The 22,901-nt window shown below is 33.9% G+C and overlaps 1 pseudogene; it reads left to right on the top strand.

Annotated features, from left to right (window-relative positions):
• LOC149243605 (protein TORMOZ EMBRYO DEFECTIVE-like) overlaps positions 1–22,901 on the top strand; it is a 154,216-nt pseudogene that overhangs the window by 97,849 nt on the left and 33,466 nt on the right.

Here is a 22,901-nt window from a genome sequence, read left to right as displayed (position 1 = left end):
GGTTTAAAAATTCAAATTGTTTGAAATTCTCCATTTTATCTCATCCAAAGTCTGGTTTGAGCTCTGGAGCAAGTTGAAAGAAAAATACATCATTGATAAATCCAGAGGAGAGGTTGTAGGTTGAGTTCAAACAGTCGTTGCGAATTTGCTGCGAAACTGATTGTTTTTGCCATCATTTTCAAAAGTTGTTTCCGACCAAATGGAGCTGAATTTTGGAAAAATGAAAGAGGTTTTTTCCAAGAATGGGCCAAAGAACACAAACCTTATTCATTTTTTGCACATGTGTCATATACTGTAAGATTAAAATGCATCTTTATAGTCTATTTTTCAGGTTTTGGATTTTCCTAGTTTATTTATGATGTTTGGGTGCATATTATGAAGAGCTGGAGAAGAATATTTGGAAACTAAGAGAGGTTTCTCTCAAGTACATCCTCATCTACAAATATTGCCTTCAAGTTTTTAAAATCGTTCAGGATTTAGGATATATGAGCTCGTCACTAAACCCTATGTTTCCATAAATTCGATCCCCTCTGCTGTGCAAGTTTACCAATGATGGTTATTTTCGTAAATTTGTATTTTGGGACCTTCTTGAAGTGATTTTGTTGGTTGGATAAGTTTAGATAAGTTATTTTAGTTGATTTTCTAGACATGATGTTTCTAAACTATTTTAAGTTTTAAACTAGTGATGTTTCTAAATTGTGATAACTTCGATATGGTAGTTCTTGCGTTTTTGTAGATGCATTGCATCTAGACTATTCTACTTTTGTGAAGTGAATTTGACCACATAGAGTGGTAATTTTTAATTCCTTATTGTATTTAATGATGTAAATACATGTAAACAAGGAATTCCTAGAGTGAAAAGAGAAAACTATGTAAATAGTGGAGGAAGTTTTAAAGCAGTGATAAGTACATCAACGCAGGGACTGTTTTGTTCTAGGATTCTTGTGTTAGACATAATGGTGATGTGCCTCTCTTTGTGATTTTTCTTCCCTTCTAGTTTTCACATGTTCCTTTGCTTCTTAATTGTTTGAAAGAAAATTATGTTTCATATTTACATTGGTAACCTGCTCATGCTAGTCAAACAATTTCAATGTTTTCTTCTGAAGTTAGATATAAAATTCATTTATAAATGCCTTATATTTAATGGATCCTCACTCTCATTTCATCTTAGCCATACTACAACAAGTTTTGTAGATCCACAAGTCTTGCTACCTCTCCCTAGTTCAAAATACTCTGTTAATTGTGATTGGTTACTGAAATATTATTTTGACTCCATGCCCAATGCAATCTCTCTTTCACCTTGTAGCCACATTTTTAAAAACTTTTCACTCTAATTATCATAACCAACCTAAAACTTAAATCCATTCATTCATTTGATTTATTGATAGAAGAACATAGTGAGAGAGCCCTCTCAAAGGCTAGGGGGTTGGACCTTAGACAAAAATTGGTTTATGGTTACCTCTAGGGTTTATCTCCTCGGCTTAGAGAAATTTACGGAGTGCTAATGTTAGGGTCCTAGGGTCTAGGGATCAAAGTGTCTTTGCCTCTTTTATTCATTTAGGTATTTTGTATAGTTATTTAGCCTATGAAATACTACTTTCATAGTCTAAAGAATCATTGTCTAAGGTCACTACAAGTTTTTCATAGAGGGTCCTTAATGTCAAGGTTGAATTTGAGAGAGTCTGGGTCTATGAGAAAGGTCATAAAGTCATTTGTTCATGTAGATTCATTTAGGGTTCAAGGGGTATGTATCACAAGTCAAAACCATGAATATAACAAGTCAAGTTTCATTTATTAAAGTTCTATGGGTTTGTTGTTAATGGTATCCGTCATATAGAATCCTAGTTGATTAAGATATTCACCCCAATATTTAGAAAAGGGAGAGATACATCTAGGATTTTCGATTGAATGGAAAAATATTTTGTTTAACCCCAATGGAATGCATTGCATTTGGATGGAGCCAAAAGCCACATGTCCGATCAATACTTTGACTGCACTATGGATTTCTTGGAACATATGATATTCAAGGGAACTCTTGAATTTTTCGAAGAACTAGTGATACCTTTCATGATTCATCATTTAATATTCATAACTCCTTTCATATACCCCTTCCATTCACAGCTCACCTTCCATAGACCCCTTTCATTTACATTTAACATCATATGCATACCTCCCCCCCACATCTCACCTCTCATCATCATTTCTACAACATCCCTTCACAACTCATTACCATCATCCATATTTCATGTTCATAATAACCCTTTACCCAAAGTTTATACCCATGACAAAAAAAAACATATGAGGTGCACATTTTCAAATTTATGTTCATATCACCCTTATTCTCTCTCCAATATTTAGTTCGCATTCTTCTCTGAGAAAATTTGACTAAGGCGAAAAACATCTTGGCAGAGGTTTGAAAGTAGGATTTTTCAACTGTGAGAAGGTTGTTGCGCAACAGTTGTGTAATTGATTCAAGCTCCTTGCATAGGTCAATGCTAGTCTCCCACTGCTTCCAATCGAGCTTTCCTGTTGTCTGAAGCCTATAATGATCCTGTGGTAGACATGGCCTATGATTCTTCTAGAGGATTTCTTGCTACAAATTGTGCAGATAGAGATATTATTATTTGGGATGTGGATGGAGGTTACTGCATGCATTCACTCTGAGGGCATCAAGGAGTTGTCACTATAGTGATATTCCATCTGGATCCCCGTTGCCTTTTGTTGTTTTCTGGAAGTGATGATGCAACGGTTCGAGTATCAGATCTTGTTGATAAGAAGTGCATTTTTATGAAGGAAAAGCATTTTTCTATTATGATGAGTTTGGAAATCTGTTGTGCAACCAACTCACAAAATAAAAGAAAAGATAGGTAAATGACTTTGAAATCAGACTCTTCGAGGGGGCAACCTCCTTTACATTACACAAATGAAAAATTCTTGGATGATACAGATGACAAGACCTCCTTTCTATATATAGGAGTCTAAGGAGTCACAATATAATCAGAGCCGACATAACAATAATAATTTAAGGGCACAACAATAACAGTAGTGGGCTTCTATGGGGCACAATAATAATAATATGGGGACAACATGGGCACAACAATAACAATAAGGGGCTACAATGACAATAATAATAAGGGAATACACTAGTATTATAGGGACCTAACATGCCCCTCTCCTTAAAAAAAGTGTTGTCCTTAACGCTTGAATAGTTCTGGATGCTTATGTATAAAATTATCATCCTTCCATGTGGAGTCTTCAGTGGGTAAGTTCTTCCACTTGATGAGATACTCTGAAATTGATCGATTGCGTAGCTGTTGAGTTGTTGTTTCAGTGACTTCTTCATGTTCCAATATGATTTTTCCTTCCTCGTCAAGTTATGGAAATATTGTTTGAACTGGGAGCTTGTGACCTATAACCTTATTTATGCATGAAACATGGAATACTGGGTGCACACGGGAAGATGCAAGAAGTTCCAATTTGTATGCCACGGTACCAATCTTTTGCAACACCTTGTATGAACCATAATACTTTGGTGATAATTTATTATCCTTTTTATCTTTCTTGAGGGATATTTGTTTGTATGGTTGTAGTTGTAGAAATACCCAGTCACCTACATCAAAAGTTCTTTCACTGTGATGTTGATCTTCCTGTTGTTTCATCCTATTATGCGCCAATGTTAGGTTATCCTTTAAGAGTTGGAGAAATTTTTGTTGATGCTCAATGTGATCTTCCACTTCTTGAACCTTAAAAATTTCTTTTAAATATGATGTGATGGACGGTGGATGATATCCATAAAGTGCCATAAATGGGGTCATTTTTACTGCATTATGGAAGGAAGTGTTATACCACCATTCAGCCAGAGGCAAACATTTGACCCATTGTGTTTGTTTATTAGATACAAAGCAACAAAGATATCCTTCCAAACATTTGTTCACTATCTCAATTTTCCCATTAGATTGAGGATGATAAGATGAGCTATGAACTAACTGAGTACCCATACAAGAAAATAATTTTGTGCAAAAATTTCGAGTGAAAATAGGATCTTTGTCGCTTACAATAATCTTTGGGTTTCCATGTAGCTTTTGAATTGTTTTGATAAATGCAGTAGCAACTGTACTGGCTTTAAATGGATGAGATAATTCAAAAAAGTGTGCATACTTGGTAATTCTATCAACTACCACCATGATGACACTCTTTCCTTCGGACTTGGGTAAACCTATGATAAAATCCATTGAAACCTCCTCCCAACGTTGACTTGGAATGGATAAAGGTTGTAATAGACCTGGGTTCTTAATTGTCTCAACTTTATTTTGTTGGCAAACCAAACATTCCACCACAAACTTTTGAATATCAAATTTAAGGCCATCCCAAAAAAATCATTCTTAAACCTGTGTTAAGTTTGTAAAAATCCCGAATGCACTCCTAAGGGAGAAGTGTGCAATTCCAGAAGAATCTTTTGTTTGAGTTGGGAATTCTTACAGAGGTATAAGCGATCTTTGTAGCATAACGAATCATTTTTCCAGCTAAATGTATTAGATGTACTGGGATCTTGCTGCAAATTTTGAATGAGTTCCCACACTTCTTTGTCATTCTTCCATTCATCCCTTACTTTATTTATCCAATCTGGTTGGATAATAGAAATGGCACAAAGCAATTCTTCCACATCCTTATCCTTTCTTGAGAGTGCATCTACAACAACATTTTGCTTCCCTTTTCTGTATATGATTTCAAAGTCATAACCCAACATCTTTGTGACCCATTTTTGTTGCTCTTCTGAAGATATTCTTTGCTCTAAAAAATATTTAAGACTTCCATGATCTTTTTTTACCTTGAAGTGTCTTCCCATTAGGTAAGGTCGCCATTTCTTAAGTGCATGTAGTATTTCCAACATTTCCTTCTCATAAAGAGCTTTGTGTAAATAATTTCCTTTGATTAGATGACTTTCAAAAGAAATGGGTCTTTCTTCTTGCATTAAAACAACACCAATTCCATTTCCTGAGGCGTCACATTCCACAAGAAAGCTTTTGTGAAGTCTGGCATAGCAAAGACTGGTGCTTTGCACATTGCCTCTTTAAGATATTCAAGGGATTTTGTTGCTTCTAGAGTCCACGAAATTGCATCTTTCTTCAGTAATGTTGTTAGAGGTGCTACTATTCTCCCATAATTCTTAACAAACTTGTGATAATACCCTCTCAACCCGAGAAATCCTTGCAGATGCTTTATGGATGTGGGGATTTTCCATTCCTTAATGGCTTTAATTTTACTAGGGTCTTCCTTAACACCTTCATGAGATACAATATGACCCAAATATTCTACCTCTTGTACTCCAAAGAAACATTTGGAGGTTTTTGCATATAATTGTTTCTCCTCCAATAGTTTGAGCACTCTAACAACATGTTGAACATGATCTTTCCAAGACTTGTTGTAGATTAGTATATCGTAAAAAAATACTAACACAAATTTTCTAAGGAAGGGTTTGAAAATGGAATTCATCAAACATTGAAATGTAGAAGGTGCATTGGTAAGGAAAAACGACATGGCCAAAAATTCATAATAACCCTCATGAGTTCTAAATGTTGTTTTCAAAATGTCTTAGGTCTTCATTCTAATTTGATGATATCTTGAACGAAGGTCCAACTTGGTGAGGTAAATTTCTCCATGCAATTCATCCAATAATTCATCAATTACAACATTGAGAAATTTATCTTTAATAGTGAACTTGTTGAGCTCCCTATAATTTGGACACATGCACCATGATCCATCCTTCTTGTACACCAATACTACTGGAGAAGAGAAAGAACTTTGACTAGGTTGAATTATAATAGCCTCTAGCATTTATGCAACCATATGTTCAATTTCACTCTTTTGGGCATAGGGATATCTGTAAGGCCTGGTGTTTGGAGGAACACTTCCTGGAATCAAATGAATAGCATGATCATGATCGCGAATAGGTGGGAGGCCTTTGGGAGTCTGAAATACCTTAGAATGATTGTCCAAGACCTTTTGGAGATCTGGATAAATAGATGATTTCTATGTGGGAACCTCTAGCGAACATAGTTGTGCAATTATGCCACGATGTTCTTTCTTTAGAAGCTTTGTCATGCCATTAGAGTTGATTATCTTTCTCGGTTTCCTTGCGATACCCCTCAATTCGACTTATTTTCCTTCTTAAAAAAAAAATCAAGAAAAGTTCTTGAAAATTAAAACCTATCATACCCAAATATTGTAGCCATTGGACTCCTAGTACAACATCAACACCACCCATTAGAATGGAAAGCATTGGACTATTCAACACATATTCTCCCATGGATAGCTTGATATTATGGCACTTTCAATAGCAATTTATGGTTACTCCATTTGCAACCATCACTTGACACTCTGGTGCTAGATATAGGAAGCATTTCAATTCCTTTGCTATATTACAATGAATAAAATTATGGGTACTGCCCGAATCAACCAACACTATTACCATTTTCTTCTTGATATGTCCTTCTATCTTGATAGTTTGAAGAGTGGTAATTCCAGCCAATGCATTACAATATATGGTTGGATCCATTTCTTATTTCTCTAGGGTTTGTTCATTGTGTGTATCCTCTTCTTTTGATGTTTCTTGTTCCTTTCCTTCTTCTTCTTCACAATCTATGTAAAATAATTCCTTCTCAGCACACTTATGACCTTTAGTGTATTTTCTATCACAACTGTAACAAAGTCATTTTTCTCTTTTTTCTTCGAATTTTTGTGGTTTCAACCTTGTAGGTTATGGAAGTCTAGGGGCAATAACACTTCCATCTTTATAGTTGTGATTGGTATGCTTCCCTGTTGCCATAATTTTGCTTTCAATTTTCCGTGCCAACCTGAATGGCTTCTCCAATGAATCAGGTTCCCTAAGGTGAACCTCATGTTGGATGTTATCCTTTAAATTTCCTATGAACACATCAATATTATGCTCCTTTGGAATATATTTTACCCTTATGTTTAATTTTTGGAGGTCCTCAATGTGCTCCACCATTGAACCCTTTTGTTTAAGATTTATCGATTGGCTAAAAAAGATGTTTCTTTTTGTATCCTCAAAATGTGTTATCATTTATTTTTTTAAAAATGATCCAAGTGATAATTGTTTTATGAGAGCAAAGCCATCGATACCATACAAACTAATTAGGTTCTAAATATAAAGTCGCAATGCGTACCTTTTGTGTGTTTTTTACATTATGGAGATCAAAATATTGCTCCATCTATAGTATCCATGTTAGGGGATCCTTGTCATCAAACTTCCTCATATTGATCTTTGGAACGTGGTGGGTCTTCAATCCAACGTTATATTCTATGAAATCATGACTAACATTTCTTTTGTTCTCATCATGAGTTTCCTCTACTACCTTTTCGCCAGTAGGAAGCATTTCTTGTAGCAACTTTGTCAAACCTCCTTTCAAACCTTCCATGTCTTTCTTCAAATATTCAATGTTTACCTCTAAACCATCCATCTTAGCTTCCATGCCATCCATCTTAGATTCCACTCCATTCATCTTAGCTTCCATGCCTTTCTTTAAACCATCCATCTTAGCTTCTATTACTTTTTGTGAGAGTGAAATTTGTTGCACTTGGTCTCGTAATTTTGATATATCATGTTGCATTTCTTCTTCTTCTTCATGATTCATGCTAGATATTTAAGTTTTCTTACTAGGTGTTTCCATTTTATTTCTTTGAGGCATAAATTAATGATAAATATGATTCACTGTGCCCTTTGAATCACTTCAAACAAATTTTTCAAACCAAACTTATGCAAATTTTTTAAAAAGACTACACACTTTTTTCTCTTTGTAGGAGCTCGATATTGAATCTGTTGTATATCTGTAATTTTAGATCTCCAAGGTCTGAAATTTCATCCTGTGATAGTCCTATGTGTCCTCTTTCCAACCCCAGAAGGATGATCCAGATTGGATTCTCCAAGAAAGAGTTATGCCAAATATCCTACGATGACCTGATTATAGATTGGTTTAGTAGAGCAAACTTGTACAAAGTGTCATGTGTCACTATTTCGACCTTCGGACCAAGGTGACATGTTTGAGATCAAATTCAAGATCCTGAAAAAAACCTAACTTCCTCATTTCATATCTACGAAAATATAGTGATACAAGATCTGAAATTAGGTCTTGAGGTTCATTACAATTTTGGCTCAAATGGGTTTTAATTTCAGCTTCTGAAGCTTCGTAGAAAAAATGTTATAGAATAAATTCCACGATGACCTATTTGAAGTAGAGAAACCGTAGAATCCAAAGCTCTGATACCAATTTTTATGTAACCATCTCACAAAATAGAAGAATGGATAGGTAAACGACTTCAAGATCAACCTCTTTGAGGGGGCAACCTCCTTTACATTACACAAATGAATAATTCTTGGATGATACAAATGACAAGACCTCCTACATATAGGAGTATAAGGGGCCACAATATAATCAAAGTCGACATAATAATAATAATTTAAGGGCACACCAATAACAATAAGGGGCTACGATGACAATATAATAAGGGAAAACACTAGTATTATAGGGACCTAACACAATCTCTAGAAATTGTTGGAATCTGCTCAGTGCTGGTAGATATAAGGTTGTAAATATATGGGACCTGCATGAATATCACTATCAGGACAAATACTGACACATGAACCACTAGAATATGTTTGTGTTCTCCCAACTGGTTCTAGGTTAGTGTCTACTATGAACCAAAGTCGGGCATTGCCTAAAAATCAAAAGGAAAGTGGTGTGGTTCCAATGTATTTTTTACAATAGGGGAACATGGCATTGTTTGTATATGGTATGCAGAAGGTGTTATGTGCTTATATGAGCAGAAATCCTCGAATGCAATAATTAGCTCTGACAAACATGAGTTGAAGGAAGTCTTTGTATTTTTTGTTCTACTACCCCTCGCTCAAGGAGTGATGTGTGTTACTGCTGATCAACATTTTCCCTTTTACAATCTGGATAAGAGCGATGAAGGAAAATGTGATTTAAAGGTCATCAAGTGTCTTACAGGTTACAACAAGGTGATAGTGGACTTGAAATTTATTGGGGATGAGGGGAAGTTTCTTGTAGCTACAACGAATCTGGAGCAGGTGCGCATGTATGACCTTTCATCCATGACATGTGTATATGAGTTTCTAGGACACATAGATATAGTTCTCTATCTAGATACTATTTATTTTTTTCTGGACATATTTGGTTAACTTCTAGGTCCAAATATCACACAGTAAGAATTTGGGATACAAAGAGAAAATCTTGCATATGTGTGGCAGCAAGGAACATGGGTTTTGTAGGAGTTGTTTCCTCTCTCAAAGAAAGCTAAGAACTTCTTTATGAGTGGGAGCAATGATCACACAGTCAAAGTATGGAGTTTTGCTATCAAACTAGATTTTGGTCATATTAGTAAGTCAATCAAGCTTTCATCACAGGCTGTAGTTCAACTCATGATAAGGACATCAATTTTTTTGTTGTTTCTCCAAATGATACTCTTATATGTACTGGTTCTCAGGATCGAACAGCTCGTATATGGAGATTACCAGATCTGGTACCAGTACTAGTGCTAAGAGGCCACAAAAGAGGAGTTTGGTGTGTGAAATTTTCACCTGTAGATTAATGTGTGATGAAAACATCTGGTGACAAGACAATCAAAATATGGGCATTATCGGATGGCTCTTGCTTGAAGACATTTGAAGGTCATACTGCAAGTGTACTGCGAGCTTCCTTCCTCACTCGTGGGACACAGTTTGTTTCTTTTGGTGCAGATGGCTTGTTGAAATTGTGGACAATCAAGTCCAATGAATGTATTGCAACATTTGATCACCATGAGGAAAAGGTTCTCTGATCTTCTCTGAAATATTTGTAAAACAATTAGCCTTACGCACATTTATCTTTCATAAGTTTCATCAAATATTTAACATATTATTTATCAACTTTGGATATTCATCATCTCTAGTTAACAACTACATATTAAGCAAGTTCATGCACCCCTATATTGATAAACATGTTTATTATCTTTCATGAGTTTCATCAAAGATTTAACATATTATTCATCAACTTTGGATTGGGAGAGGATGAATTCTAGTATATTTACTTCTATGATTGATTTGGTCTAAGTTCTCTAGGTAGTCATTAATGATCTATTCGGTGTTATATGGGGGTTTTACTTTTCAACAAATCTGAAGTATCTATGTTGCGTTAGGATATAGTGACCTTGTTGAAAAACCTAGCAAAGATATTTGAAACCATCTACTAGCACTAATTGAACTTGAGATTTCCCAAAAACTGAAAGGAACAAATAAGGGTTGCTTTGCAAATCCACTCATAACCTAATACACTTTGGTGATGAAGGGAAACCAACTATAAGATATCAAACACCTTCCCTCATGCACAGTGTGCATAGAGGCTTTACCCCTGTAAGGTTTGAACATGTGTTGTTTACATGGTAGTGCCCATAGTTGTACCATTTATACTTTGCTCTTGTCTCTTTGGGAGGACTAGATCACCTAGGCATCATTTTAGGATTTATTGATCTATGCAATAATTATTTTAGTCATTATTGACTTAGGTGGAAAATGCCATAGTGTTTTTTCCAATAAGAAAAAAATATTATTTATGTATTAATATTAATGCAAACGTGTAATTTAGATCATCTAACATATATTAAATATGCTTCACATGTATGACATGGTATTATAATATGTGCAACATCTAATGTTTGGTAAATATCGAAATCTCCATAGGATTCAAACAATTTCATGTGAGTCTAGTACCGCTATGTTCCTAATGTACATTCAAACTAGATAAACAACTTGATATCCACGTTAAAAAATAGTATCCAAAATTCAATAGATATGACCCTAATAATCAGAAGTGTAGATATGCATGAAAAGTTAAGTATTCAACTCGGGTTCAATCATTATCATAAGAGTTTCACAACAATGGTGGAGAATTTCATAACTGAAAATGCAAATAACTAACATGAAAATTAGAATGGAGACTATAACAATTCCATAGATGACTTTAATAAAAAATTCTATCATTGTTGTGTCTTGCAAGTGCTAAGAGAGGCCATGGAAACAAATGAGTTTATTTCCGATGAAGACACACAACATGATTTAGGGCATCAACTACTTAAATATTACATTAATTTATGAAATATTAATAAAATGAAATTTAGTTTCACATCCTTGTTTTCCTAAACCTAGTAATTTATAGTTTATTATTCAAACTTGAAAAAAAATAATGCATGTCGTTGATTATTTTAGGTGGAAAATGTGTTTGCAACAAATACAAATTTGAACCCTTTTACTGTAAAACAACCAAAATATGTACACAAGGGTGGACCCCATACTGTTAAAGCACATCGCATGAGAAAGTGGGTGGAAGAAGATATGACAATTGAGTCTACAAATACAATAGAAATTGGTGGCAATGAACAAGAGGTTAGTCATGATGATAATACATGGAATGAATACTTTGATACAATGGTTATACTTTGTGGGTGTTATAAATAAGTTCAGCTAGAAATTAATGGACAATATAAGTACATTATATAGTCTAATCTCTAACCTTGGAAAAAATAATGCATGTATCAATTATTTTAGGTTGGCAATGGAATCAGAACAAATGAGGAGTTTAATCATTTTGATAGACCAATACAAATACCTGCATATGGATGTGGCCTATGCCGTACAATTAAATCACGCAAAAATAAATGGGCGGAAGAGGATATGACAATGGAGTTTGCAAATGCAATAGAAAATCAACACAATGAACAAGAGGTTGGTCATGATGATACTACATGCATGGATGAATACTTTGAGACAATTGTTGTTTTTCGATGTTCCTAAGGCACAAAATCTAAGAATATGAAATTGATATGGCTTATTTTTAAAACTATGTGTTCAAAGATAATATTTTTAATTTATTGTATATATGTATAATATTGTTTTGTTGAGTAATTTATTGCGTATATCTTTGAAATGGATCCATGTTTTATGCAGTAATTTCTATCTAACATTAAATAATGGTTTCATTTAACTATAGGTAAATGATGTTGATGATATGTACCTATTAATGATCAAGATCCAACTAGACCATTAAGAATTCAACGAGATGATCCAATTCATCCTTTAAACCATATTAGGAGAAGAAGAGAAGCATTGAAGAGAGCACTACCACGTGAAAATTTTGAGGAATGGATGAAATTAGCATACACTAATGACATGCCATCCACTGCTCAGAGTAGAGATGTTGATGGAAATGTAATGCATGAAGAAGGATTGAACGAAATGCTCACAAGTTTATTTGGCGATGGAAACAATGATGAGGGTGATGATCCTATGTATAATAATGATGATGTTGATATAGAGGAAAATTACCACCAACATAATTATGATGATATCAACATCAATGAATGAATTAAGCAAGCAGCAAAGATAGTGGTGTTCAAATTGGGTGCAAGTAGAACATCCAAGCTTTCATGCACATTAATATTATTGGAAATCAAGTCATTATTTGGCTGGTCAGACAAGAGCTTCACTACCTTACTAAAGTAATTTGAATTATTTTTCTAGTTTTGCACTGTCAATTTGTGTCCTCAATTAGAATATAAGTACTAACTTCATTTAATTCAATTTAGATGGATTTTACATTATGGTATATAAACAATGTTATAAATGACATTTCTAACACGTGGGTTTGAAAAAAAAAACTTACAGGGCTCTAAAGGATAAAATATTCCCTGGAGATAATGTGTTGCCATCAACTTGTAGAGAAGCACGTCAATTGTTAGTCAAGTTGGGGATTGAATATAAGCAAATTCATGCATGTAAAAATGATTTCATCTTATATAGAGAGGAATATAAAGACAATGAAGAATGCCATGTTTGCAAAGAGAAAAGATATCGTACGGATGTATAAGGTTCTACAGTTCCAAATAAGGTTTTACGACACATGCCAATTATTCCTAGACCACAACGAATGTTTCATTGTAAATATCTTGCACAATTGATGGATCAGCATGCAAAGAACATGAGTAAATATGGATTCATGCGAATTCATGTGGACTCCAAAGCAATGAAAAATATAGAAGAAAAATGGCCAATAAAATTCAAATATGAACCTCGTAGTATTAGGTTAGGACTTGCAATGGATGGAGTTTTTCCTTTCTCTTTCCTAAGCTCAAATTATAGTGTTTGGCCAGTTGGAATGATAGTATACAATATTCCCCCATGGATGAGTGTTAGAAATGAACACCTTATGCTAACTCTCATCGTTCTAAGAAAACATCAAGTGAAAAATATGGATGTTTACATTGCACCTTTTATTGATGAATGCAATTATTATGGAAAGGCATAACAATGTATGACATATCGCATCCTCCATCAAATAGGTCCTTCATGTTTTATGGCATACTATGTTGGACAATTCATGATTTCCCAGGACTTGGTGTTTGTTGTGGTAGGAGATCAAATAATTTGCATATTCATAGTACATCATAATTTAATTTCAATTCAAGTTGTATATAAGTATTACAGTATTATTGTTTTCTTATGACGTAAGCTCGTTATTGATTATAGGGCTACAAACAAAAGGGATTTTTTCACGTCTAAGATGTGCAGAACAATTTGAGGGGCGATATTCTAAAGATCTACACAAAGTTATTTATGCAAAAAACAGGGTTTTTCTACCACCTGACCATAAGTTCAAAAACCACCTAAAGAATCAATTTGATGGAAAAAATGAAAATAAATCTCCTCCCAAGGTTATGGGTCCATCTGATTGGCTTAAAATGTATGGAGATGTTGAATCAAAAGCTTGGAACCATTTTTTTTCTCATGATCATTGAATTGAGGAACTAGAACAAGTTATGGTTGAAATTCCAAAAGGAATGAAAAGGAAATCCATATTTTATGATCTCCCTTACTGAAAGGATCTATTAATATCTCATTTATTAGATCCTATGCATATTTTCAAAAATGTCCCTAATTCTATTTTTCGACATATATCTAGAAAATATAAAGACACTTTATCATCAAGGAGGTATATTGCTCTTTCACGTACCAAATTTGATAGAAGACATTTGTGGCCAAGTAAGGAAAATGAATCATATGCAGAAGCTCCATGGATACTAAAAAGGAAAGAGTTAGATCAACTAAAAATTGTGATTCGTTCAATAAGAACACCCACTAGATATGGATCATCATTGAATAAATCTTTTACAGTAGAGGGACATATCACAGGATTCAAAACACATGATTATCACAATTTTATGAAGGTATTAACATCAATTAATTGTTATTCTTATCATTTACTTACTAAAAATTATTTTGATATATTATGATAAATCAATACTAATGAACTATAATAATTTGATTTGATAGCATATCATGCCACTAGCAATAAGAGGGGATTCATGCCTTAAAACTGACTTGAGGAATGCCATATGTCGATTGTTAGCCTTTACGAGGTATGTGGTCACTTGATATTTACAAGTTTTTACGTGGTATGAAATGTTCCTCTATATGATACAATGATATATTATATCTCATTCTAAATGTCACTAAAAATTCATACTAACTTAATGACAATATCTAACTAGGTGGGTGGCCTCTAAAGAGATCCATGAGTTTGAAGTGCCAAGATGGAAGAAAAAAATCACAGAAATTGTATGCGTATTTGAAAAGGAACTCCCTACAAGTTTCATGGACCTACAGGTCCATTTACTTATACATCTAGTTGATGACATTGAAATGGCGGGTATCGTTTCAACGAGATGGATGTATTTCTTTGAGAGATACATGAAAACCCTAAAAAGATATGTCTGGTAGAAGTCACATCCATAGGGTTGCATGGTTGAAGGGTATGTACTAAATGAAGTATTTTTCTTCCTATGTGAATTCCTTGGTAAAGATTTTGAAGATGGTGCACAATTTTGGGATCAAGAACGTGCATCCGATATTATAGATAGAGAAAATCCTCAAACTAATGGTGTTCAAGAAGTAATTGGTATGTAAAATATTCATTATTATAGTTATTTTAGAATCATTTACTAAATAATTTTGGGCTTCCCGAATTGAAAGAATAATATTTAAAGTTTGAATTATACATGTTGATTTTTAATAGGTGTTGATGAAATTGTTGTGCTCAACAAGTTTGTCCTCTACCAAATGGAATTCATGAATAAATGGATTGATATGTATGATATAAAAAGGAAAGAAGTGTTAGAAGCAAGGAAACAATTGATATCAAACCCAAGGAATACCCCACTTCCCACTGATATTTCTTGTTAATGGGGAAAAGAATGCCCAATAGAATGGGTTTCTAAACAAATTCAAAACCGAATAGATGAGGAAGGAATAGATGCAAACATAATAGAAGATGAGATCAACATGTGCAAAGGATGTGAAAAAAGGGTAAAGTTTGAATTATTAAAAAATGTTTCTTGAATACATTAATCACATTTTTAACTATTTAACTATGCACAATCATATTTATTTTCACTCAAGTAAATGGATTGTCACAGGTGAGGAACTATCCTACAATGTTGGCATACGGTCATCATTATTGTGTAGAAAGAGTAGATGCAAAAAGATGATCCTTTGATTGTGGGTTCATGGTTGATTTCAAGCAATCAAGTCAAGCAAGTTCAAAAGATAAAAATGTTATTGAAGGGAATCTTCAATACGTTGGAAAAATACAAGAAATTATTGAGTTAGATTACCACTCTTTCAAATGTAGTATTTTCAAATGTAAATGGTATGAAGCATTTAACAGGACATGAAGACATGATATCCATAGCGGATTGTTTTCTATAGATTCATCAAAATACATACCACATGATAAGGAGCCTTATGTTCTACCAATTCATTATGAGCAGGTATTTTTTCACTAAAACAATATGATAAATATAAGAAATAATGGTCTTATGTAATTTTTTAATTCATTTTTTTATTGTGGATATATACATTCTCATTGATAATAAAATTTGATACCTGTGGAGATCTAATATATTTATCTTCTTCACATGTAGGTTTTTTTTCTATGAAGATATTTTGGATCTGTTAGTGTCAGTCTTTGCAGCCTTCCTCTAGTGATCAAACATGCTCTTACAAAGTGATTTTAAGGTGTCAAGGTCAAATTTTGTCATTTCAGTGAGTCTTCAAGCAAAATTTGGTCACTAGGCATTAGGTCTAGGGTTTGATTTTACCCTTGTCAAAGTTGTCCAAATGTCGGTCCATGTCACCATTCAGCTGAGTGTACCATCATTCAGAGATTTTTCATTATCATGTCAAGTCCCACTGGGTCATTTTACACCTTGTTCATGCTTCAGTTGCGCCTAGGTAAGGTCATTTCCCTCTCCTAGGGTTTTGAAGGCAATTTCTCTTGGGCGGTCAAATCATCAGAAAAACTGGTATCCTGATGTTCATACACCTTCCCCTATCCTTAAAGTACCTTATAAAACACTTCCCATCAATGAGATCCCCCAAATTCCTCATTTTCGCACAAACCCTAGTTTCTTGCTACAACCTGGCAATTTTCTAGGTTGGACCTGTGTTTTGCCTTTCTGGACCCCTTCCCCTCACTCAATCTCTGAGATTTCACTTTCCCCTACTTCCTAAAATCCCTCCCTACTTCCCAAAATTTCCTCAAGAATTTAGAAGCTCCCTATCCCCTTCATTTCGCTTCATTTTGACAAATCCCTCGTTCCACCCATCGGGATAGGTTTCACTCAAATGATGTTTCTGAGCAATAAAAGATGAATTTTGGAACACTGAGAGATTTTTTTGTCCAAAACATGCCAAGGAATAAAAACCTCCTTCACTTTTTACACAGGTGTCATGGTTTTGGAGAAATGTCAAAAATATAGTTGCCTCGGGAGAATTGATGCACCTCTGAAGTGACCTTGGGAAAGTCAAATTTTCTCCTAGCTCAGTTGGCCAAATGACTTTCTTGATGAGTCAAATGATAACTAAACACAAAGATATTTCCAATTAGCTATCATGAGCTTAATTTTTAGTTGAGGAAGGCATTCAAAAGTTCACTGTAACAGCACTCTGCCTTTAGGCAGCCTCATTTGGCACATTTTGACCAGTCTTGGGGGATTTAATTTTTGACAGGAAAAATGAACTCTAAATTGAAAAAATCTAGTTGGGTTGAAAATTAGACTCAAATACCTTTCCAACGAGCTATCTTGCACCCAATTTGGACACCGGGAAGGCCTCCAAAATTCTCCTGAAAAAATCGCTATGCATAAGCTATATGCGTCGCGCCTCAAGCCCAGTGCGCCGCGCCACTTCCCTGTGCGCCGCGCACTGGCGTGACGCTAAAAATTGGGAGCTCCAAATGAAGAAGACTTACATTTTTGGATTCAGCATGAAAAATCATGACTACTGGTGCATGGGCAAGAAATTTGGAGCATTTTTGGGGCATTTTGGGTCATTTGACAAATTTTTGGGCAAAAAACAGGGATTTTCTCCCTGCTAAAATTCTAGAGCTCCAAATGAGGAATGTCTTGCATTTTTGAATTCAGCATGGAAAATCACGACCACTGGTGTTCGGGTAAGAAATTTTGGCAACGTATGAGTCTCCAAAAGGTCAAAAAAACACCCAAAAATGGCCTCTCTGCCACTTTTTTGACACATAGGAAGCAGTCTTGGGAGAATGAAGATTTTGAGGGGAAAATGAGCACCAAATTCAAAAATTCCAGTGGGGCTAGAAAGTAGACAGGACAGGCTTTCCAACAAGACCACTTGGGCACATTCTGGACACCTGCAAGTCCCCCAAAACAGGCCCCAAAGTAGCGTGATGCACAGAGAAAATGACGCGGCGCACAGAGGAAAAATTGCCAATTTGCTTCCGTTTCGCAAAATTTCAGTTCGCGACTTCTCCAAGTGGGCCCGCTCATCTACAATTTGGTTTTTTGGCACCAAAGGCAGCATTTAAAGTGTTTTTTTCTCCAGATTGGCTTCTATCCAAGTGGCGAAGGAAGGCAAATGGTCACCCAAGCCAAATGTCATGTTTGTAGCGCTGCACCTGTAGCTGATGGTTGGCTCTCCATCTCCATTTTGCAATGATTCGAGTAACTCCCCAACCCTTGGGCGTTCTATCTCTTCCTCACACATTCTATATATTGTATGCAAGTTATTTGCAAAGGGTTGGCTGGCTTGTAACTTTTAGGAGACTGTGGGAAAGAAACTATGTTTCTTCACTATGTATTTTTGACAGAGAATTAATGAAAGGCAACGACTCTGTTTCATGAGATTCTTGTGGTTGTGAGTGTAGCAAGTGTATTTATTATGAGTTCTTATGTATTTTTTTATGTTTCATAATTCATTTCATGCTCATTTCCAGTGAAATTTTCTGAGTGAGATTAGGTAGAATCCAATTTTTATTGCTCTGCCTGTGGGAAAATTTCAAGTTTCAGTGTTATTTCTTCTGTTGGAAAGGATTCATGTCACTATGCCCTTTTCACTTTCTTCAGCAATCTATTCATGCTGTGATACCTCAAACTAAATTGCTACATTTTCCGCCTACCTTGCTTCACGGAATAATCTGTGCCTTCTTATTCAATTCTCTGTTCTTTGCTGAGCACCGGTCCCATAACATCCCAGAAGCTCAGTCATTTCATAAAATTGTTTCCAGAATCCCTATTTCACTTACTAGCCTAAGGTAAAAATTGTATTGTAAGTCATCTCAGACCGTTTTCGATCATTTATTCACTGAACGTGACTCGGAGAGAGCCCTCTCCTGCTCTGGTAGGGCTAGCTACCAGACTGAGCGTGGTTTGTGGTTACCCTAATTTTTTCCTTCCTTCAGCCTAAGGAAAATTTAGGTGCTAACAGGATCCAAAATGGATATTTGTCATTCATTATGATCCAAGATTAAGGCATATATTCGAAGATGCCTCAATCAATACAGAGAAAAGTAATGATGACCAACCAAATATAGTTCAAGAATCAGGGAACATAGAACAGCATCAATGATGATGTTCAGCCATAACACTATGAACTAGATGATGGTGACAACTTTCCTTTAGCAGTATGGAGAAGTGGGGCTAGAGGTGTATTTTCACAAAATGATAAATTAGATGAGGCAATTCACCATGACAACCAACAATTTCCAAAGGAAAATGATCTTATAGAAGAAGGTAATATTGATGATATACAAAATGAAGATCAAATTAATAAATCCGATAACATTGATATTTTTTATCTAGAAACAACGTTTATTGATACAGAATATGACGAAGGTGAAGATGAGGATGATCACAATATGACTTTAGCATAATGGTTTAGGAAGAGTAATATTAATTGCCTGCAAGAACATATGAACATTGGAAAGGAAGCATTGGAAAACATAGATGCAAATGATAACATAAATGAAGACTTCTAGATAATTTACAGGGTATGTAATTCATATTTAAATAAGGGTAATTATTATGTCCCATTTTGAAATGATTCATTGTTATTTGGTTGTAATCGTCATTTAATTACCATGTTTAGAACTCATAATCTAAATTGGTGTTTTGAATATTCTTATAGGTATACTCATTACTTGATGTGATTAATGTCATTAAGGTGTATGTTAGTTAATATGGTTTGCTGGTTTGAAATAACAAGCTCAATTAGTTAGATAAGAGTTACTATGGTTAGTTTCATCTATTAGCTGAAAATGGTTAGAAGTGACATGAAGTTATGACCAAGACAAAATGAAAATAATTTGTGTGTATAAATTGTCACATATTGTGCATATACACAAATATAGCTTAACACACAAATATAACTTGTTAAGTTGAATATATGGAATCAATTAACACAAATATATTAAACTACACTACAATAAAAATTCAAATTAAGGATCTTTGGATGGGTAATGAAGGTGAATTCAAATTTTCTAATGAGTTTATTCATTTTTGTAATCAATAATAACTTTCCCACATGCAGGTAATATTTCCCCATATAGGGAATCCCTGATAGCATAGAGTCCCTATCATTGTATTCTTGTCGTCGTTATCATCATTTAATCATCATCCTCATTGTCATTGTCATCGTCATCATATTCACCATCACAGGTCATTTTTTGATGAGGATTATCATCATATCTTCCTTGGTTTCTAATATATATATATATATATATATATATATATATAGATATATATATATATATATATATATATATATATATATATATATATATATATATATATATATATATATATATATATATATATATATATATATATATATGATGATGATGATGATGATGAGAAAAAAAATCATTGGTCATAAAAGGTTACCATACATAGGCTATTTTTAACGATAGATCAAATTATTTTTTTGCACACTTCCAAAACATATGGTTTCTATTCCAAGGTAGATCTTGAACACATTGATGAAGCCAACTTTGTCTTGGATGTATCATATAAGTATTCTTTATATTTACAAGTTCACCTCTCATTTTCATTATTTTTTAAAATGTTAAAGATTTTCACACATGATATATTGAATAGTTAATGGACAATACAAATAGCTTCCATCGTTGATATTATTCTACTTATATGCTCTTTGTAACTGAACAAAATTATTAATTTTTTCTTGAGAATTAAACTTGTAGCACAAAGAACATGGTTGGGAATCATTTAATGGCTATATCAATTCACAACCACTAACATTTTGTTTTGCTTTCTCCTTAAGTTTTGCAACCCAATTTGACTTAAACATGCTTAACAGTGAAAAAACCATTTGTCAATACTTCAGGTTTTACAAAATTCCTATAAACAACTATCTCTACTTGGTAATCTAAAAAATATCAACAAATTCACAATCTCATATATTGGTTAGAAGAGGCCATCATCAAAGTGAATCAAATAACAAGAATGATCTATCTACTAAAACCTATAATAACATTGTTTCCCTAATAGCAAATAAAAACTTGTATAGCCAGTTATTGAACTTTTGCAACCAATTATAAATCTTCAATAAGAAGTTGTTTTCTAATGAGGATTATTGCCATATCTTCCTTGGTTTTACAAGGAAAAGAAATAAAATTTCATTGGTTATCAAAGGTAAACCAAATTAATTATTTGCATACTTCCAAAACCTAGGGTTTCTTATCCAAAGTAGATCTTAAGCACATCAATGAAACCAACATTGCTTTGATGTATCATCCAAACATTATGTACAATTACACACTCACCTCTAATCCATTGTTTCTAAAAATGTTGAAGATTTTCAGACATGATATCCGGAACAGTTGGAGGACAATACAAATAGTTTCCATCACTATTCTTCCATTTATATGCTTTTTGCAACTTATTTTAAAGCTCAATTTTGTCCCAACAATTAGACTTGTAGTACAAAGAACATGGTTAATAAATATGATTCAACCAAAAACTAGTTACTACCAAAATTTAACAACAAAAAAAAATATTATTGCATAAAAATAGAATTAAAAACAAAAATTTCCCAAATTAAAAAATAAGAATAAAAAACAAAATAAAATTATCAAATTTTTTTACGAAAATTTAATGATTTTTTTATTGCTAATACTAACATCACCATTACAACAAGATATTTTTCTAGTGCTAATACTGTCATTACAACAAGATATAAGATGGATATAATGCAAAAAGCTTAATAATAATATGTAGAAGATGGTCTTCAAACTGGTGAATTCATGAAAATCAATGGGACTACAGTCAAAATAACTGTATGTTATTTACTTTTGTACATAGATTGTCAAAATAATTGCATAAATCAATTTTTTTAAACCAAAATTTAACAAAAACTTTTCTGGTGCTAACATTAGAACCACCGTTACAACAAGATATCTTTCTAGTGATGACAACACCATTATAGTAAGATATCTCAAGAGAAACGAAAAATGGAAAAAGTATGATAGTAATACGTATCCAGAAGATGGTATTGAAACTAGTAATTGTTCATGAATCCATAAGATTGTAAGGTCATTCTCATTATCATAATCATTGTCATCATCTTCATTATCCTCATCATCACCACCATCATTGTCATCGTTATTACCATCATTACATTATCATCATAATCACCTTTCATGCCATCATCATCAGCTCCATCATCATCATCATCATCATTATGGACATTGTTTGTAGTTTTTCACAATTATAGGTGTTGTAAGAAATATCATCAACCCAAAAAATGTGATCAGTGCTAGAAAAGGGTTGGTTAGGACACATATGATATACGCAAGAGAAATAACAACTCTATTTTTGAGAGATGATCGATGATGATCATCACCACTGTTATCATCGTCATTGTCATTTTTATCATCCCCATCATCATCATTAATGTAATTTCTATCATCATTGTTGTCATCGTCATCCTGGACATCATCATCATTCATGTCATTATTGTTTTTTATGATGACCTAGATGACAATGATGATGACACCAAAAATAATGCTTATTATTATGACATGACAACATTTTAAAAATGGGAAGATTCGCCAAGGTCATTAGCATCATCATTATCATAATCATTGCCATCATCATCATTGTCATTGTAACCACCATCGTCTTTATCATCATAATCGCAATTCATGTCATCGCCATCATCTTCATTTTCATCATTGTCATGATTATTGACATTGTCATCAATTGTTCATAATTGTCAATTCCATAAGGAATATCATCAATGCAGAAAATACGATGAGTGTTGGAAAAGGGATGCAAGAGCGAACAAAAATGGGGGCAACAATAGAAGTAAAATTGGATGAAAAGTGGATGCAACATAAGTAGTTGCAAAACGACATGCAAAACTTGACACAAAAGTGGATGCAAAGGCAGATGTAATTGTCAATGCAAACTTGGATGCAGACATGAATGAAAAATTGGAAGCAAAAATG

This window comes from Pinus tabuliformis, chromosome 8, assembly GCF_031772625.1.
Source record: "Pinus tabuliformis cultivar Carrire ecotype Pingquan chromosome 8, CPIR1, whole genome shotgun sequence".
Taxonomy (NCBI): domain Eukaryota; kingdom Viridiplantae; phylum Streptophyta; class Pinopsida; order Pinales; family Pinaceae; genus Pinus; species Pinus tabuliformis.
Note: the sequence above shows the minus strand (reverse complement) of the source record. Positions and strands in the feature narration are given on the sequence as shown.